We start from the raw sequence: 14,211 nt of genomic DNA on the forward strand, positions 1-14,211 counted from the left end.
ACGGTGTTCTGAACGACATAGGTCGAGAAGAGCCATAAGAGCAAGCTGATTTTCAATCCTGGAAGAGACAATGTGGCCATATGGGGTGCACCAACATCTCCCCAAGAGGAGAAAGGACTAGGATTTCCTCCAAGGGGAAATCCTTAGTTGGTGGACTCCATTTTTTTCAACCTAAGACCAACGTAGGAAAGGTGATGTTTATTCTGATTAAAATAAATTTTAGACGCTTTGACCCAACTTGTTTTTTCAATTTTTAAGAGTCGAGAAAAAACAAAAGATGACTTTAGTCGCCTTCGATTTTTAATGAGCTTGAAGTGACAAGTGCTTAGATAGACCTTTTCTTTTAAGGAGTCTGAAAAGGAACGAAAGAGACTACTATGGAAATCTAGACAAAGGGATTACCAAACCAGTCGTAAAACTATAGAATAATTTTTATGGTAAGGTTGTCAATCTTCCTGAATGTTGTGTTCAGTGCATTGCAATCGATAGGGCGGCAGACACGACTTCCTATGGATAAAGGATAAAGCCTATTGTGGTCTCCCAATATATACTCGACAGTACGTGGGAGCACAAGTCCGTACTGGCACTTATCGTCTCAAAGTGGAGGAATCACCCAACCAGTGATGAAAACAATAGTTACTAGGCTTTACGACACTGGAATATGTCTCTAACCTAGACTTCTAAATGTTGTGCGTTAGGTTCCAAAGCGTTTTTAGATTCATTAAATTTATTTTACAATTGATCTTGCTTAAGAAATTTGCCTTTCAGGTTCACCGCGTGATGTAGATATACAATTCCTAAAATTCAATCTAAGATGATAAACAATCGTTTAATCTTCATTTTGCAATGAAAATCCTAGCTACTAAAGAAATAGAGATGATATTCTTTCAACATAGAGCAGAGAGCACACACTATATGCACTGTCCTAAATCAAACCAACAAACAGTCTAAATGCAAATGCACATGCATGTATTTGTTTTTTCATCCTTCTTAATGTGTGAATGATAAAAAGAAAGCTAAGTGCAAATTTGAATTATTTTTCAAAGCGACGTTACTAACAAGCTTCTTTTCAAGACAAAATGAAGATAATGACGACACTTTGTGATTCGGAATTGAAAACTTGCTTTCGACACTTGAAAAACTACTAATTCAAATCAAATACAAGAGTAACAATGTAATCGACTATCAAGAACAATCGGATTCTCTTCTATGACTGAAAACGACACTTGCGACACTTCCAAATCAAGAAACGACAGTTCAATTATGCTACTTCTTTGTAAAAGAGAACTGAAAATGGCTCACAATACATAAAAACATTTGCAGTTCTTTGCACAATGGAGGCGGAATAATGGCAAGGAAGGGGGTTTCCAACAGAGGTATACTGACTACAGACAGCAAAACCCCTGAATAGAGCTGAAAAGAGTGAAAAAAAAACAAAGTCTGGAGGCAAACTTAGCCCTTTCTGATCAGCGCACCTGTTACACATGGATTCCAGTATGCATCCCACCTACAGCACATGGGAAGTGTGATGCATACTGCTATCCTTGAAGAGAGGGTGCGATGGTACAGTGCGAGACTTTTGATCCAGTTCTTGATCACAGTTTGTAGCACAGTTCAGGGATTTAGGCCAAGAAAGTGATAATCAATAATTAAGTCACTAGGTAGATCTAAGGAGGTTACTAGAGCCACCACAAGGGCAATTAGAGAGTTTGTAAATCGATTGTTCAGTTCATAAACAAAACCCGGAGATAGACTGAAGCAGCATTGATCTACTTTGCACTTGCATAGCGAATGCAGTTCGAAGGCTGGCTGGCTTGACTTCAGGCTCCGTCTGTAAGTTTATAAAGAAAACACATATAGACGACCAAACAATCTATTCGCTCCCCAGCGGAGTCACCATTTTTTTATCGGGAAATCTTATGTCTATACAGAGATGCTAGTCCCACTAAGACTGGTAGCTATCTTAGAAACAAACAAACTAAAACTACTTTCGTTTTCCTTTATGCGAAGTAGATATGAGGGGAACAAAGGAGACCGACCTCTGTCTTGCGCTTGGTTCCTTGCTTGATTCCTTTGCCTTCTAATAGATCTTTGCCACTCGCTTCCTTGTCTACCCAGCTTCAAAGAGCACCTGTGGAATCAAAGCAGCATAACACTATCAAAGAACAGAGATGTACTATCATAAACAATATAGGACCAGATATATATTGACGACACAAATGCATATATCTTCAATCATACAAGAATGTGGAGGAAAACTTGAATAGCTTTGTTAATAATCAAGAATAGAAAAGAGGATTACAACCAATTGTTCTGACCCAGCGTCATACTCTCAGTAAGAAAGCGCTTCTTCACCTCATGAAAAGCTTAGATCACCCAACACTATGATGTTACACCAAGAAACCAGCATCACTTCCTTACAAGATACAAAATTCCATCCTCTGGATCTCTGGGATGAGGGATCCATATATAGATGTTTGCAAGGGGGGTGAGTCAGCCTCTGAGATTTTATTAGTTTCCTCTCTCTGATAGTTCTTGATTCCACTTGGAGATTGATGATCTCTTACTCCTCCCTGAGCAAATGCAGAGAGGAAAGTGTCACAGGAGAAGTTTCTGGAAGATTCCATGATCTTCTTCCTCGCAAATTGACTCTACCATTTGTCCACTCTCACCCATCGCACCCCATATAAGGGCTTTTTAGTATGCATCACACCTCCCATGTGCATTTAGGTGGGATGCAGCGCACTATGACCATGGAGCAGGTGAGATGGTTCAGTTTTGACCAGTTCTGAGTAGTTTTTCATGGAGAACTTCTGGGAGATGATGTAATCAGCTGACCTTTTTCTTTTAGGGTTCGGAACAACAATTTTAGGGACTTAGGAGCTCTTTGTTTATGGACATTTATGATTGGGGTTGTAGTGCCCAAAAATGTCTATAACACAAATAAATGTAGGAAGAAGCAACATGATATGACTAATAAAACTAGTGCAAATTTCACTAGAGAAATATCACCCAAGATAATTTGTTTTTATCCTGTAATATGGCTGAAGAAAAGAGTGAAGATGTATGGTTTCTAGACTCCGGTTGCAGTAACCATATGACAGGAAACATAGCCCTGTTTTCTATGTTAGATCAAAGTGTGAAGTCACAAGTCACACTAGGGACTGATAATAAAGTTTCTGTTACGGGAAAAGGAGAAGTAAATGTCTTAACAAAGAAAGGTGAAAAGAAAACCATAGCAGATGTTTATTATGTTCTTGGAATGAAATGTAACCTATTAAGTATTGGACAACTTGTTCAAAAGGGGTACAATGTTTCCTTTGTAAATGATGTATGCACCATCATGGATAAAACACCTAGCAAACAATGTATTGCTGAAGTGAAGATGACAAGGAATAGGATATTCCCTCTCAGAATGAAAGCAGATTTAAAAAATAAAGAAGAAATCGCAGCAGTGACTCAAGAGGCTTTCCAAAGCGAACCAAAAGATGAAAATTGGTTGTCGCACTTGAGATTTGGACATCTCAACTTTGGAGGTCTTAATTTGTTGAATAGAAAAGGAATGGTAAGGGGATTACCATTGATAGAGAAACCAGATAGCCTTTGTGAAGGTTGTATCTTGGGGAAACAACACAGAGAAAGTTTTCCACCTAGTAAAGGAATAGGGCAAAAGCACCCTTAGTGATTGTCCACTCATATTTATGTGGATCGATGCAAATTCCATCAATTGCAGGCAGCCACTATATATTAACATTTATTGATGATTTTACTAGAAAAACTTGGGTTTATTTCCTGAAGAACAAAAGTGAAGTGTTTGAAAGATTTTGCAATTTCAAGGCACTTGTAGAAAACCAAAGCGGGCTACATAACAAAGTTCTAAGAACTGGTAGAGGAGGTGAGTATATCTCCAAAGAATTTCTATTTTTTTGTAGAGAAAATGGAATTCATAAGCAGTTTACCACTAGGTACACTCTGCAGCAAAATGGGGTTGCTAAAAGAAAGAATATGAAAATCATGGATATGGCAAGGAGCATGTTAAAAGCAAAGCATTTGCCAAATGATTATTGGGCTGAAGCTGTACACTGTGCAGCGTACATTTTGAATAGATGCCCTACAAAAGCAGTCATGAACAGAGGGCCGGAAGAAGCATGGAGTGGGACAAAACAAGGAGTCACCCACATGAAAGTTTTTGGATGTGTGGCCTATGCACACATTCCAGATCAGCTAAGGAAAAAGTTGGACAGCAAAGGGGAGAAATGTATTTTCATTCGATACAGTGAGGAATCCAAAGCTTACAGGTTGTATAACCCATCCACCAAGAAACTTATTGTGAGTATAGATGTTCAGTTCATTGAGGAGGAAGCTTGGGATGGAAGCATAGAGAAAACATTGAATGTTAAAATCTCTTTGTCTCATGATGAAGATGATGAGGAGATGGCTAAAATACATCCCCAAACAACAGCACCAACACAAGGATAGCAAGAGACACCCTTGACGAGGAATGAAAGTGCTTTTCCAAGCACATCACAAGGAGGAAATTCAAGTGCTTCTTCAAGAACTTGTACACCAAATGAAAGAGGTAAGAAGTTCAGAAATTTAAGTGAAATTTATAAACAAGAGGCAGCAAATGAAGGTATGAACTCTTTGTTTTCTTTATATTGTCATGTTGATGACCCTGTTCATTTCAAAGAAGCAATTAAGGATAGGAAATGGATAGAAGCTATGGATGAGGAGATCAATGCCATAGAAAGAAACAAGACATGGGATTTAATTGAACTACCAAAAGGAAAGGAAGTCATTGGAGTTAAAAGAGTCTACAAGACCAAGAGTAATGCTGAAGGCAAAATAGAAAGACACAAGGCAAGACTAGTTGTTAAAGGATATAAGGAACAGTATGGGCGAGACTGTGAGGAAACTTTCGCACCGGTTGCTAGAATGGAAATCGTGAGAGCAGTGCTGTCCATAGCAGCACAAAACAAGTGGAAATTTTACCAAATGGACATGAAGTCAGCATTCCTAAATGGAGTATTAATGGAAGAGGTTTACATTGAAAAACCTCTAGGCTATGAAAAGAAAGGCCAAGAGCACAAAGTGTGCAGATTAAAGAAATCTCTTTATGGGCTGAAGCAAGCACCAAGAGCGTCGTACAGTAGGATAGATTCCTATCTACTGGAAAATGGATTTGAAAAATGTGAGGGAGAACCCACTCTCTACATCAAAGAAAAGGATGGTAAAATAGTAATTGTTGTGTTATATGTTGATGATGTTATTTTCACAAGTAATGATGATTACCTTATTGAAAATTTTAAAACAGTCATGAAAGAAGAATTTGAAATGAATGACATGGGTTTGTTGAGATACTTCTTAGGAATAGAAGTAGAACCAAATGGAAATGGGATTTTTATTTCACAAGCGAAATATGTTAATGAAGTGTTGGAAAGATTTAATATACAGGAGAGCAAGGCAGCAATCACTCCCACCGTGATGGGATTAAAACTCAGCAAAGAGGATAGCAGCAAGGATTTTGATCATAGTTTGTACAAAAGCATAGTTGGCAGCCTCATCTATTTGACTGCAACTAGGCCGGATATAATGTATGCTATTAGTTTGATTTCCAGATTCATGGAGAGGCAAAAAGAAGCACATTGGCAGGCAACAAAAAGGATTCTGAGGTATGTTAGAGGTACTAAAAGGTTTGGCATTTTATATACTACTTCAGAATGTTCAGATTTAATTGGATACACTGATAGTGATTGGGCTGGACATGTAGATGATTGGAAAAGCACATCCGGTTATTTTTTTCACATGGGTTAAGGAGCTATTTCATGGGCTTCTAAAAAACAACCTATTGTAGCATTGTCTACAACAGAAGCAGAATATGTGGCAGCTACAACAACAGCGTATCAAGAAGTTTGGATGAGAAGGATGTTAAGGAGTTTATGCCAAGAGAAAGCAAAAGGAACTGTGATCTTTTGTGACAATATCTCAGCTATTGCATTATCCAAGAATGTTGTGTTTCATAAGAGAATGAAGCACATTGACACAAAGTTTCATTACATCAAGGAATTAGTAAACAATGGAGAAATTATTTTACAACACTGCAGAACTCGGGAGCAGGTTGTAGATATTCTGACCAAACCATTGGGGCAGAAAAGTTTTGAATTTTTGAGGAAATGTTTGGGTATGACTAATAACCCAGCAGTTGAAATTAAAGGGGAGTGTTGAAATGGTAATTTCAACTGCGATGCAGGTCAAAGCTGCGAGTAAACCGCAACCCCAAAACAACCAGACTTCCCCGCACCGCTTTTGTTGTATGACGGTATTTCTTGGGGAGGCAGCAATCACAATCAACGATGGACACGTGGCCACAAGCACTGTTCCAAAATCACCATTCCTGTATGCATAAAGATCATTTGACTTGGCTGTGCGATATTTCCTTCAGTGGCCCGATTAATTTAGAGTAAATCTACGGTTCTGGTAGCGGCACATTTTTTTTGGAAGTACCTTTGTATGACTGCCAAGGCTGTATGAGAAATCAATTTACCGCCATGAATGTAATTAATAAATGTACTGTGGGCTAGGTAAAATTTTTAATTTTATTGTTTTTCTATTTTCACGGGTGTAGTTTTGTTTTTGTTGTCCGTTGATCATGTATTATTGTTTCTTTCGTTCTGGAACATGTAATGGGAAAAACTCGCCATAAAGAATGTAAGAGGGATTTTTTTTTTTTACACTAGCACGAATGTAATTTCTTTTTGGTTGAGAATATGAAATGATTGCAGCAGCAGAGCACGTATGTAAGCAAAGTTTTACACACAACAGTGTAGAATTTACAACTGAAATAGAGTAATTTTTCAAGCAGAGACAGAGTAATTTCCCAAGGAGACAGTGAAGTTTTTTTTTTTTTAAACTGCATCTGAAGCAGGAATGTTGTAATCCCTCTGAGAGAGGAAGATCCTTTTATTTTGTAACAACAATATTTTTAATGAATACAAGTCTTTTTATATGTGTTCTGAAACTCTATCTTCAGCAAAAACAATTTTAGCCTCCTTGTGTTAAAAACAGAGCATCATTCTCTGTTCAGTTTTTGTTCTAGAATTATCAGAAATTCCCATCATATAAACTGGATCGAATTTTTATCGAACTATTTGAAATACGAATCGAAATCACAGATTTTCTTTTTTTTTCACGGGTTCGGGCATATTTGGTAACTATAGTCCAATATGGAGGGATATGTTTTATAAAAATGTTATGTACAATTTTTTAATGGATCAATGGATCTCTGAAGGAGGATGTGTCATATATTTAAGGATTAGTTGTTAGATGTGTGAGATGATTTATATAAAGAATTATAAATAATAGATTAACTATTGAATAAACTAATATGATTAGTCTGTGTTTTGAGAGTTTCATTACATGTTATTTACACAAGGTTAAGTTGTAGAATTGTTTTTTGAAGACATTTTGTACTTAGAATGATATCCTAGATATCACTGGAGGCCATATCTTCAACAGATGGTGGAAGCTTCATCGGATAAATTAGTATCAAGACTGGCCCATTGCCCTCTAGGAGATTGAGAAGCATCAATTCTACAAAGCACATTGCCAGTGATGACCACATCACACAAATTCGATAAAGATTCATGCATTGTTGTAATGCCTATTTTCTGGTTTTCTCATGTAAACATCAAGGGAGGATATTAGAAGTAATACTTCCATGACTTCCAAATAGTTGTGACTTGTAATTATGTGAGTTATTAAGTTAATAGTTGTACTAGATATTTTTATTAATCTAGATCTACCATTCTCGAATCTAAAAATACCATATATTCCTATAAGTAACTTTTGTGAGATCAATAAAATTACGGTGTGTTGTTTAGTGTTGTCTGTGAAATCTCTCTCACACTCTTGAGATTTCTAACAAGGTATACTAGCATAGATCCCTCAATGGAGAACAAGAACAAAGAATATGTTGAAATAACAACGAATATGTGGAAATTTTGATAGTTGATCTTATGTAATAATTAATTTAGGGTAAGGTGTGTGATCAGTGCTTGTTTTCCGAATGTTACAGTATTGTTGTGTATGTGTTTTTTTGTGTGAAAGTCGTGTGGGTCTCTGGTGGAGATTGTGGACCTGCGTACAATTTTATTAGGATCCATTCTGTCTGAGTTTGAATTTTATTGATTTGTATACATGGTCAATTTCTGTTGGTGGCTGGCAAAAGGGGGATCACTAAAATTAGCGTGGTAGAGCCCAGAAAAAATACAGAAGAGAGCAGAGGATTATTTCAGATCGAGCGTTGGGTAGGGTATCGGCCAACAACATCAACCGTTCACCCTAAAAGGGAGGCCATCATGGAATTTCTAATGATAAGAGGTGGTGACGGAAGCTAAAGCAAACGACAAGCAAATTTCATGTGTCGGAGGTTGAGATGTGAGAGATCTATTCTAGAGCTGGGGAAGAAATCTCGTATCTAGTTTGACCTCTTCCCCACATTAAAATGGCAGCTCGTGCATATGATGTGGTCACTTTGTGTTTAAAAGGCCACTTCACTATTCTCGATTTCCCAGAAACTGTCCATCACCTTCTTTGTCCTTCTTCTTCTGCGGAAGATATAGGCCACGCCACTCCCAGCTATAGAATTCAACAATCTCTTCGTTACTCACCACAGTTCTCATCACTCTGTGGATCTACTTGAGAAGGAAGTGGTTACTTAGATGTATAGTGAGCGAAGGCTCGATGGATTTTTGACAAACCAGGTCCATAATCGAGCATCATTCTCGACGACGATTGATGGAGAACAAGATATTTGGTGCAAATCTCGAGATCTCCCAGGTGAATGGGATTTCCAGGAAAAGAGATCGTCGAGAAGTGAGGTGTCCACATAGATCAGGCTTTGATTTGTGGCTATCGCTCACACGGATGCTTCTCGTCAAGCGATTGAGCCCATCACCTTTTTTTTTTATGAATGGGCGGTGACTCTTTCCTTGGGTAAACAGATCGTTCATAGTTATCGTTTGTGTGGTTAGTAGGTATTTATTGTTTGTACGGTCCAATATGGAGTGACATGTTTTATAAATATGTTATGTATAACTCTTTACAACATGGAGTGATATGTTTTATAAATATGTTATATATAATTCTTTAATGGTTCTATGAAGGAGTATGTCTCACGCATCTAAATATTCGTTGTTAGATTTGTGAGATGATTTACATAAAGAACTATAGAAAAATAGACTAATTATTGAATAGACTTATGTGAGTATTAGGTAGTTTTTAATAATTTTAAATTCACCCCTTTTATTTTAAGAGTGTGAGTAATTGTTATTTATATAAAGTCAGGTTGTAGAATTGTGTGCTCAAGACATTCCGTACCTAGAATGTTATCATAGATAATTGATGAATATGGCTCAAGGCCATATCTTCAATAGATGGTGGGAGTTATATAGGGTGCTTACCCGTTGATCTCGAGGAGGTTGAGAAGTGTCAATTTTGGGAAGTACATCTATGATGGTGTGAAGAAGTTATGTGTTAAATGGATCAAGTGGAAAGCTCTAAAGTGTGGTGAAGAAAAGAGCAGATCAGGTGGTAATCACGAAAGTGTAGTGAATAAAAGAGCTAAAAGAATGAGATTTAAGAGTGGATATGAGTGCTAGTGATACCATATCATACAAATTTGACAAAGATTCATTCATTGTTGCAATGTCTACTTTTTGTTTTTGTCATGTAAGCATTAATGGAAAGTTGGAAGTAATGCTTCGATGACTTACAAGTAGTAGTGATCAGCTTTGATTGCCAGATTTCTTAGATTAATAGTTGTACCAGTTATTTTGATCCAGCATTGGATCTAAAAGTACCATATATTCCTATAAATATAATCTTTGTGAAATCAATAAAATTTACAATGTATTTAATGTTATGTGTACAATTTATCTCTTCAAATCTTTAAGGTGTACCACAAATGTATTGGAATTACTTTTATTTTAAATTTATCTTAAAATTATTATTATTCTACCACCATTAAAACGCCATTGCATAAAATTCCGATAATCTAATGTGTGTATCTACAAACATATTTAATGTCAAAAACTGCCGAAAAAGAAAATTGCAACGGTTATCAAATCATTTCAAAAGATATCTTTCAGGTGAAAAGTTTGTACCGAATAGAAAAGATGGCAATATGCAATACTCGATATAAAGTAAAATGATGAATTAAAAAACTAGAAAATATACAATATCATTTTATGGGCAAGGTCCACATAAATGCCAGGCCTGGGGCAAGCTATAATTTTCATTTTTTTCGTTTGGCATTCCGTTGACACAAAACCCGAAAGAGAGAAAGTGCAGGCAATATGCACTTGATCTTGGAGCAAACGGACTAAATTTTGAAACCTAAAAAGAATTGAATTTTGTACTGAAGTAACTTCGTTCACACTCTTTAGACTTTACTATTGTAGATATGAAACCCTATAAGACTTTTTCACTGTGTTCAAGTTGCTACTTAGAAAGCTAATGGCATGTGATATTGGAAAGAAAGAGAAACAAGACTTTTTCACTGTGTTCAAGTTGCTACTTAGAAAGCTAATGGCATGTGATATTGGAAGGAAAGAGAAACAACTTACTTATGGCATGTAATATTGAAGAGAAAGAGAAAGAATTTAATTTTTTATTCTTTCAAAACTCAAACCAGAATACTCTGCTTTTATTTCTTCGTTGAGTGTTTCAAGATTAATGATGGGTTGAAGTGGGAAGATGTCATCCATGGACTTTTCATTGAGTCTGGTGCAAGAAAAAGACAAATATATTAAAACGTGAACCTTCAAAAGTTCAATGTCGATGCACTTACGGGAAAGAATAAGATAAAGCAAAAAAGAAAGGGAAAAAACATAATAATGGAAAATGATAAAAGTATAAATACAATGATGACAAAATAGGTGGAAGAAGGAAAAGCAGAAGCACACTTACAGCAATAGAGGCTTTCAACCCGAATTTGCATTTATGAAGAAAGGATTGACATCAGGGGACAGACACCCGAACAACACAATCCTAGAGATTACAATCCTCAGGGTGCCAAAACGAGGCAGGAAGTATTAGGTAATCGAGGTAAATTTTATACACTTGTAGAAATTTTGTTTCTTCTGGTTCTTGGATTATTCATAGTATGGCATCACACCAAATGGCTAATGGGAGGTAATACCCGAATCCAAGTACGTGTAAAGGGATGAGTAGATATAGACAACGGCTACTTTCAAGACCTATTACATGTCCCACAATGATCCATAAACCAATTGTGAGTGTACCAGAAAACACATTCCTATAGAGGAAAGCCGGTTGAATATACAACTAAGATCATTACCTTCTTCGGTACGACTGGCCATGTTCTGCGCTTCTATAAATGTTTAGATTTCGTAATCACTTTTCTAGAACGAATGATTAACGGAGTGGAAGCAGATCAATCGATTACCATATCAGGCACTAGTGAAGCGCCAGCAGAACCAAATGACAATGACAACCATGAGCACCATGAATTCCTGAAGCATCATGATTCATGCTACGTAAATCACCCGCGTTCATTGGCCATCCTAACGGATGATGCATTGCATTTGGTCTCTCGGAAGAATTTAGTTCCGATTGAAATTAAGAACGTTGGCTTTCGGAGGCGCCCTCGAATTTGACATTCACTGGGAATTAAATATAATTCGATAAGTTATTCGTGTAAATGTGATGAATCTAGCTAGTAAAGATTGAACACAGCTTTGAAGAGAAAAAACACTAAAAGAAAATCGAAAGAATAAAAAATGTTTCATTGGAAAATATGTTACAATGGTCATGCACCATAGTTCACCCAAGGTAATGCACCATAGTGGTGATGAATGAGAAAGACTCAAAATCTACAACAAGTTCCTCAGATAACTAGCCAATTGCGGAGTGAAAGAGGGAGCAAATGATGGAGTAAATCATGCAGAAGAACTAAGGAGTTGCGGAGTGAAAGGAGGAGCAAATCAAGGAGTAAATCATGCAGAAGAACCAACTAGTTGCGGAGTTAAAGAAGGAGCAAATCAAGGAGTAAATCATGCAGAACGAATCTTGCATGTAATCTTATGCTCTAACTAAAAGTCCCCATGTAAGTATGTAGCAATTCGACAAGTATAAATTACTCACACTCTTAGAGTACAAATGGTCAATTTAAAATTATTAAAAACTACCTATGACTAACATAAGTCTATTCAATAATTAGTCTTTTATGGTTCTTTATATAAATCATCTCACCAATCTAACAACGAATATCTAGATGCGTGAGACATACTCCTTCATAGAACCATTAAAGAATTATAGATAACATATTTATAAAACATATCACTCCATATGTAAAAAATTATACATAACATATTTATAAACATGTCACTCCATATTGCACCGTACAAACAATAAATACCTACTAACGACACATAAAATACCACACAAACGATAACTATGAACGATCTGTGTACCCAAGGAAAGAGTCACCGCCCATTCATTAAAAAAAAGGTGATGCGCTCAATCGCTTGACGAGAAGCATCCGTGTGAGCGATAGCCACAAATCAAAGCCTAATCTATGTGGACACCTCACTTCTCGACGATCTCTTTTCCTGGAAATCCCATTCACCAGGGAGATCTCGAGATTTGCACCAAATATCTTGTTCTCCCATCAATCGTCGTCGGGAATGATGCTCGATTATGCACCTGGTTTGTCAAAAATCCATCGAGCCTTTGCTCACTATACATCTATGTAACCACTTCCTTCTCAAGTAGATCCACAGAGTGATGAGAACTGTGGTGAATAACGAAGAGATTGTTGAATTCTATAGCTGGTAGTGGCGTGGCCTATATCTTCCGCAGGAAAAAGGACAAAGAAGGTGATGGAGAGTTTCTGGGAAATCGAGAATAGTGAAGTGGCCTTTTAAACACAAAGTGACCACATCATATGCACGAGCTGCCATTTTAATGTGGGGAAGAGGTCAAGCTAGATACGAGATTTCTTCCCCAGCTCTAGAATAGATCTCTCACATCTCAACCTCCGACACATGAAATTTGCTCGTCTTTTGCTTTAGCTTCCGTCCCCACCTCTTATCATTAGAAAGTCCATGATGGTTGATGTTGTTGGCCGGTACCCTACCCAACGCTCGATCTGAAATAATCCTCTGCTCTCTTCTGTATTTTTTCTGAGCTCTACCACGCTAATTTTAGTGATCCCTCTTTTGCCAGCCACCAACAGAAATTGACCATGTATACAAATCAATAAAATTCAAACTCAGACGAAATGGATCCTAATAAAATTGTACGCAGGTCCACAATCTCCACCAGAGACCCACACGACTTTCACACAAAAAAACACATACACAACAATACTGTAACATTAGGAAAACAAGAACGGATCACACACCTTACCCTAAATTAATTATTTACATAGGATCAATTATCAAAATTTCCACATATTCGTTGTTCTTGTTCTCCATTGAGGGATTTATGCTAGTACCTGCTTTAATACCTTGTTAGAAATCTCAAGAGTGTAAGAGAGATTTCACACACAACCCCAAACACATTGTAATTTTATTGATCATACAAAAGTTACATACAAGAATACATAGTACTTCTAGATTCGCCAATGGTAGATCTAGATTACTAAAAATATCTGCTACAACTATTTACTTAAGAATTCACATAATTACAAGTCACAAATGTTTGGAAGTCATGGAAGTATTACTTCTAATATCCTCCCTAGATGTTTACATGAGAAAACCAGAAAATAGGCATTACAACAATGCATGAATCTTTATCGAATTTGTGTGATGTGGTCATCACTAGCACTCATATCCATTCTGAAGTCTCATGGTTTCCACCCTTTTCATCACCACACTTTCTAGCTTTCCACTTGATCCATTTAAGACATAACCTGTTCAGACCATCTTTGATGTGCTTTGTAGAATTGATGCTTTTCAATCTCCTAGACCATCTTTGATGTGCTTTGTAGAATTGATGCTTTTCAATCTCCTAGAGGGCAACGGGCCAGTCTTGATATTGATTTATCTTATGAAACTTCCACCATCTCTTGAATATATCTCCTCCCGTGATATCTAAGTACAAAATGTCTCTTATCCAATATTGAGTTTTCTGGTTTTTCTATGAGCTTGGCACCTTTTTCAATTCATGTGGTTTGTCTATGTTTCC

Source organism: Pinus tabuliformis, chromosome 3_2 (genome assembly GCF_031772625.1).
Source record: "Pinus tabuliformis cultivar Carrire ecotype Pingquan chromosome 3_2, CPIR1, whole genome shotgun sequence".
Taxonomy (NCBI): Eukaryota; Viridiplantae; Streptophyta; class Pinopsida; order Pinales; family Pinaceae; genus Pinus; species Pinus tabuliformis.